The 7,488-nt window shown below is 37.2% G+C and overlaps 1 long non-coding RNA gene across 1 annotated transcript; it reads left to right on the top strand.

Moving 5' to 3' along the window:
• Positions 1-1,377: 1,377 nt before the first annotated feature.
• Positions 1,378-6,682, top strand: LOC148420151 (uncharacterized). The gene is made up of 3 exons (XR_015866429.1): positions 1,378-1,552; positions 2,318-2,454; positions 4,824-6,682. It is a non-coding gene; the product is annotated as an uncharacterized LOC148420151 (long non-coding RNA).
• The last annotated feature ends 806 nt before the right edge of the window (positions 6,683-7,488 follow it).

Genomic DNA, 7,488 nt, shown 5'->3' with positions numbered 1-7,488 from the left:
CGGAACCCCCCCCCCCCCCCCCCCCCCCCCCCCGATAAGTGACTTCCGCATAGTAGGATTTGCCCCCTTACCGAAATTGTATGTACATAAATAAAGCGTATGAAATCTATGAAATGTTAATCAGCTTGCTGGGTTGATGTTACTGAGTCAAAGAGACAACCGGAAACCAAGCCCAGAGGAAAGGGTACTGGGGAGATGGAAGTTTTTTCGTGTGTGTGTGTGTGTGTGTGTGTGTGTGTGTGTGTGTGTGTGTGTGTGTGTGTGTGTGTGTGTGTGTGTGTTTTTCAATTTAAAACATGTTTCTTTTATGAATACTTTCGAAAAATCTGCCATGTATTGAAGCTGCAAAACTAGAACTGCGATATATTGAGGGATCACTGTATGGGCATAAGTATAGTGGATATAGTGCTGCATCAATTTATCCAACCACCCTCTTAACACGCTTGCAGGCAGCAGACACCCTGAACTGGTTGCCAGTCATTTGCAGCAAAAGAGTTCATTGTAATGATAATTACCAAACAAATGATCTGGTTTCAGTAATGGTGAACACAGCAATATGTAGAAGCTAAAAAGTTTTTTTTGTCTCTCAAAATATTTTTGGGATAAGGGGGCAATTTTATTGGGGTGAAAGAGACAACCTCATTTTGTGTTTTCCACAAAATGGTCTCATTGTGTTCAGTGTACTTGCGCTCACACAAATAACAATATGCCCAGTATATTTAGTCCTAAATTTATCATTATGACTTTTATCTATTATATCTATATCTACTGTTGATAAAAAAGACATAAAATCACCTATAAATTAATGTCAATTATTATAGGTACTTTGCATTCCTGGAACAAAATGTTTTAGCTTTTCTTCAGTAAACTACAGTATTTCAAATTTGTGTGAGAAGTTAAATTCAGTTTGACATTCCTCCTTTAGCTCAAAATGGTAAAACATCAACAGCTAACTGAAACAGGAATGTTAGCATGTCACAATGTGGTCCCATTGTGAGAGATGGTCGAAAAGACGTTTGTTAAACACTGTGCTGTGCATCATCCTGAATATAATTTATTCATATAGCCTGACAAAAGCATCTCAGCTAAGTCCTTGAAGATTGTATTTTACCTTTCAAGTGGAAACAGTCCGATCGTTCTTTTCTTGTAGCTTTCTTAAAATACGACGTTTTGTAACGTGACATAGACTGATGAAACATCCTGTGCTTTGCCCAAATGTGACATGACCACCATTTTCCTTTTTATTTCTAGTTTTCAGATCTTGAGCTCACGTTAATTAAAAATTAAAAAAAAATAAAAAAAAATATCCATCAAATTTGATATTAATAGCTCATTGAGTGTGTTTTGTCCCTCCCATGACAATTTTTACACGTGCTTTCTGTTCTATTTGGTGGCAGAAGACAAACATCACCTTGCACAGAGAATTCACCCTTTTGCTCACCAGGGGGCACTTTCACACCAGAATAACTTGGACCACAAGGATTACTTTTTTGTACCGAAGGAAAACAGTTGTGGCAGTATACTTCATGTAGGGACCCTGGAACCTTCCCTGGTATGTATCTCACACACACATATTATAAAAAAAAAAAATAATTAAAAAAAATCATCTCAAAACAATTTTACTCACCTGCAGGTATAATGATTGAGCATCTCAGCATTTACATTAAGAATTCACAAAGTGCTGTAGTTGCACACAAAAAGAAAGCACATGGTGGGCCAAGAAAAAAATATATATATTTGTATCATCCATTTCCTTGTGCCAAACTAGCTGTGGTGTGCCGTGGAAAGTGACTGGATAGTGCATGTATAACAAATGTCTCATACTGTACTCGGGGTAACTTCTGAGAGCAACTTTTCAACACACATTGCTTCAGGACAGACACTGAACTTCAAGATAAGTCATTTCGAGACAGCAATGCTGACAAGTGGCCACAATTGATTGAGTCGCTTGTCACCGCATGTCTCTGATAAATGCCCGTCTGTAGTGTAATTAAAGTTTCGATGGGTGAACCAGAGCAATCTGCAGTCTATGTTTTTGCTGGTCTTGTCATTCTCAGAAGCTCTAATGATCTGTCTGGATTGTGATTGATGAAGTACTTAATCAAATCAAAGTGCAAGGAGCGCTCTCTGCTTGCTAAACAGAATATAATCTTCACCAAGGCTGGACTACACAGAACTGGGCTACATTTGCATTGCTCACTGTTTTATGTCGTGATAATGATCCAACCCCTCCTAAACATGCATCCCTGCTGTTTTGTCTTCCTTTGTGATTAACAAATAATGTATTTGTTTGTTGCTCTTTGTTACATTGCCTCAGGTAGAGATGGTGTCTGTTTGATGTCATCCCGTGGCACTCCAAGAGAGGAAGGCTGTCACGGCATCCGTCTCCGGGAAGGAGAATACGCGCCTGCTTATTTGCACAACATTATGAAAATCTCAGATTAATCCTTGGAGGTGATGAAAAATATATTAGCAATGTAGTGGAGTGATCAGTTGTTGATGGGGGGAAAAGTGGTAGAGGTTGCTCAGTGTTGCACTTTATGTTTTCATAACACGGTAGTTGCTGTTTTGCAAGTAATGGGGTAGAAGAAGAGTCTGGAGCAATAAGGAAGCATCCCTAGGAATAGCATGATTGTCACCCAGTTTCACAAGCGTACTTAATTTTGATTGTGAAAAATTGAATGTTAATATATATGATCCGCTCTGGGAAAAGGCTCTGAATGTTGGTGATAATATTGTTGCATAAATGAGAAATGTAGATCGCATGGAAAAAAAATATTGATTTTGAGAATTCTCCAAAAGTACCCTATTAAGAAATGAATGGAAGAGAACGCACTAGAATTGCAATCCGTGCATGAAAATAAGGGATTAGAGACAATGTGCATAATTGCTAACATTGTTGCTAACATGTTCATCTGACTAGCTAGCTTTAAAAGTGTTTTTTCTCAAAAGGATTTCAACATAGCAACATTCAAATAGATGTAACCTCGTGAATTTTAAAGGTGGATTAGATTAAGTGTAAAATTAGAATATATGAACAATACGTACATTATTGATACAAAAGGGTTCTCTTTATTTCACAGCTGGTCACAAATTAAAGGCCTATATCTGCAATTACATTATATACATAGTATATCATGTCAGAATTTAATCAACGCTTGATGACAGTGACAATAACAATTCATATTTGTATTGACAAAGGCTGAAATGTGCACTTTCACAGACTTGAACCTGACTGTGTTTACTCTTTCAAACAAGGTGTCAGACAGGTAAATCAAGCACTGCTTTATGAGCTCAATGATCTGTAGTAAATGCAATGAATTATCATCGTAGGACGCTCTATAATATGGAATCATGGTGTACAGCCTCAATATTTTGTCAAGAAAAAAGCTCAAGTTGCGGCGTTTGATTAAAAATTACAGCTGATCTTAATTTTGGTCACTTGCTGTTTGCTTTTAAATCCTCAGTGACAGTAAGCTAACTTTTAAAAACATTAGAAAATGCAAGTACACATGCACACCGTACATATAGACTATGTATCACCATATCAGTGTCGGCATTTCAATTTATAAAATATAGATCTTACTTTGGATGTCAATGATTGTTGCCATATTATATTAAACATACACGGACATTAGAATTTAGGATCATTTGATTATAGGAGCTGACTCCCACTACAGTAACCATTATTCAGCGTGTAAGCTAATGATGGAAAAAGTCACAGCCATTTTATCTCTAGTAAGGTCATTAAATGAATTTTTCTGGGATTTATTTCCGTTTATCACGTATGGTTGAGACGATGTTTGAATTGTGTGGGGATCGTAGTTATGATGGCTAATTTGCTGTTTTGTTTTGTTTTCGCAACTGCTTCCAATTGTTCTTGACGGACACATTTTTAGCCCTCAACTAGCCACCTCTTGAAGAGATTAGAAATATTTAGCATAGCCGGTTATAACTTGTAAGTGTAATGAAATGAAGTACTCGGTCCAGTAGTCTTACTGATTCCATCCTTGCTTAACCTCCCAATCAGGACCTCCAACAGGGCATTTTTTTCTTGCAGAATGTGTGAATAAAAACTAAACAAAAACATCTTTACATTTGCTACATATCTCATTACACTGTTTACTCAAAATAGGGAAATATAAAAGGAAGTCATAGATTTCTCAATGAATTTATGATCACATTTTCTTGTGGCATAAAAACTAGCAAACACAAACAGAATGTACTTTAGTTTCAGCTCAACTCTCGGCTGTCATAGAATCCCACACATGGCTGTAAACTCTCTTATTTATACAGTAAGATCCTCTGCACATGCAGTTTGTGTACATGTTTGTGTGAGTGTTGATAGTGCAGACAGAGACAGGGTGTGTCTGTTCTTAAGGCCTCAGTCACTTCACTTTCTCAGCCCTCCTTTATCCCTCAATCCTCCCCGGCAGCTCATGTCTATTCAAATCAAGTTCTGGCGGAACTGTGACAGGAAGCATTTCGCAGTGGAATATGAAATCTTAGTTCCTTTGGGTGTACAGTTAAAGCCCAGAGTCCCTGTTCTGATTCCTCCACAGCCAAACAACAACAAAAGTCTGAGTGCACAGCCATGGCAGCGAGAATCCCATTTATAGCAACCCTGGCCCACAGGAGGCCAGTGTCACATTTTGCTATTTCCAGGCCTTGCAGAAAGGGGCAAAAGGGAGCTTGAGAAAGTGAGAATGTTGCACTTCAAGTCTGACAGTTTTTTTTTTTCCTCTCTTCTCTGTCAAATGGGATTCTGCCTCATGTTGGATGCTGCTTGGCACATCTTTTGTTCATTCATCTTCATCTTCCAGACTTTTTTCATGGCTGCCTGGCTTCAGTTCAGCAGAGGAGGCTTATATTTCATAACGCCATCCATCACCATCACCTCAGTTTTATTGTTACACCTCCTCCACTGAGTGAATAATGTTCTTAATAACATTTATTTTTCGGGAACAAATGAAGCACGTGACTCACCTCGTTATTGCCTCTTCATAAAAGTCTTGCTGTTTCTTTTTAAGTATACCGATTAAGATGTGTTGAAAAGAAACTTTAACGGAAATGATAACATCAGCTCAGACACCCTGACGTCTTCACAAGAACAAAGCAGCCCTTGGAGGAGTGTTAAGCCACCCGAGGAAAGGACAAAATTAAGAAGAGAGCAGTCAAGAAGAGAAATATAATAATGCACTGTCCCTTTTTACTATCATTATTGTGAATAATGACAGATCGTTTAGGTTCTGTAATTATTTTATTTAAATAATTATTTAAAACTGTATATGAACTGGAAAATCCAAAAACATGGTCTAAAAGATGTACTGTTTATAAAATAACACCAAAACAGTACAGTACTGTACTTGACTTCAGTTTTGTACACTGTGCTTTATTTTTAATGTTGAGTTATGACTGTCTCGGGAAAAAATGAGTCTATTTTGAATTGTTGTTTTGGCTTCATTTCTTGCTTTATGAAAATGTTTGCTTACATATCATACAGTAGGTGTGAATATGTATTTGTCTGATGAAGGCAACATGGGTGCAGTCCCCTCTCAAGGAATACAAAGTCAAGCAAATGCACCACAACATCATCTGTTACTCTTACATAGATATACATTGTTAAATACACCAATATATAAGAAACGTTTAATTTTGCATATTTAAACCATCAGCACTATTGAACAGTTCATACAGTTCCCAAAAGAGACTTTTACATCACTGCATTTCAAATGTAATGGTGACATTTCCAAGTGAAATTGAAGAGTGGGGAAAGTTATCAATTTAGCAGTATTGAATGAAGTGCAAAATTGTTGAGTACGGCCTAAATGGAAAATCCAAGATGATACAGTGATATAAAGGCTCACAATTATTTCTAAGTAGTTTGCTTCAACTGCTTCTTTATGAGGCAGCATGGAAGAAGATTGTTGCCAGTTCCTTTATCACAAAATGCAGCTGCACAGATAAGACGTTCCATTTATCCTCCTTGTTAGTCCCATACTATAAAGTGGTTTTATATTTTGGACAGTTTTTTGGCCAATGCAAAGTTTGGTGGCTTTGTCCATTAAATACTGTATGCAAGCACTTGCATGTCTTCTGTTCATTCATTAAAATCTGCAAATGATTTGTTACATATTTCACAGACCATGTTTGATGAGTTACTTCCAAAATTTAATAGAGTATATGACATGTTACTACCATTTGAAAGTAACATATGATGTGATATTATATCATAGAATGTCACATATATTTTAATATAAGGGTTTCTGAACTTACTGGACATTCACCAGACACGTGTGGAAATGCTATTAGTTGTTATATCTTGAATTGTACTTTTGAGGCGGCTCAGTGGCGCAGTGTGGAGTTTGCATCTTCTCCCCGAGCCCGCATAGGTTCTCTCCGGCACTCCGGCTTCCTCTCACACTCCCAAAACATACATGGCAGGTGTATTGGACATATTAAATTGTTCTTAGGTGTGATTGGATGTGTGATTGGTTGTTCGTCTCTGTGTGCCCCGCAATTGGCTGGCAACCAGTTCAGGGTGTCCACCACCTACTTCCGAAAGCCATCTGAGATAGGCACCAGCAAGCGTGTGCCCCTTGTGAGGATAAGCAGTTCTAAAAATTGGATGGACTTAACCCTTAACCTAACTTGTTTAAAGAAGCTTTTTAGATTCAAATAAAATGTCAGTGGCTCATAATAGTGACTGTGTTTGTTTTACCTTATTTAATTCTATCTCTGTTTTATATTGTTTTTTATTGCTAAATCTGTGATTTAGAATTTATATTTCAGTAACTGTACAGCACTTTGGTCAGTCCTTTGGGGTTGTTTTTAAATGTACTTTTTGAATAAACTTTGACTTCACTTGACCAAAAAAAAAAAGACACGTGACCTTTAGCGTCAAGGTATGTTTTTACATGGCCCCTGTTGTGAATTTATGTATTTATTTATTCATTACTTTTATATTAATTACGCACACATTGACATCTGACATTTACACGGTGTAGTATTTTGTGCATTCTTGAGTTGAAATGTTACCTAGCAACATTTCAACATGACAACATGTCAAAGTTCAACATGGCAGACTACTTAGTTATCACATGACCAGGAATGTACCATCCCTTGGTTAAAATACTGTGAGAATAATGTGGAAGAAAATGGCCCAAAAATGATCAAAATATTGCAATGGTTAACAAACAGTACAGGTGATTATGAAGTTTACTTTGGGAGTGAAGACAACGAGCACTAATGGCTCATTCCGCAGCTGGTCTTTTTTTTTTCCACAAAAAAATCGAATCAAAGAACATTTTTTTCCCTTTTTTTTTCTTGAAGGATTGTTTTCTCCTTGCAGCTGAATTAATTTGCAAATATTGACTGACTGCGATAATGTCTGCAAAGGCTTTCACAAGCTCTTTTGAATTCAATATCTAACAGATTTGGTGCTATTTGGACAATCAAACCTTCTCACATACATATGGGAACTTCGTC

This window comes from Hippichthys cyanospilos, chromosome 8 (assembly GCF_059441005.1).
Source record: "Hippichthys cyanospilos isolate Australia breed blue-spotted pipefish chromosome 8, RoL_Hcya_1.0, whole genome shotgun sequence".
NCBI lineage: Eukaryota > Metazoa > Chordata > Actinopteri > Syngnathiformes > Syngnathidae > Hippichthys > Hippichthys cyanospilos.
Note: the sequence above shows the minus strand (reverse complement) of the source record. Positions and strands in the feature narration are given on the sequence as shown.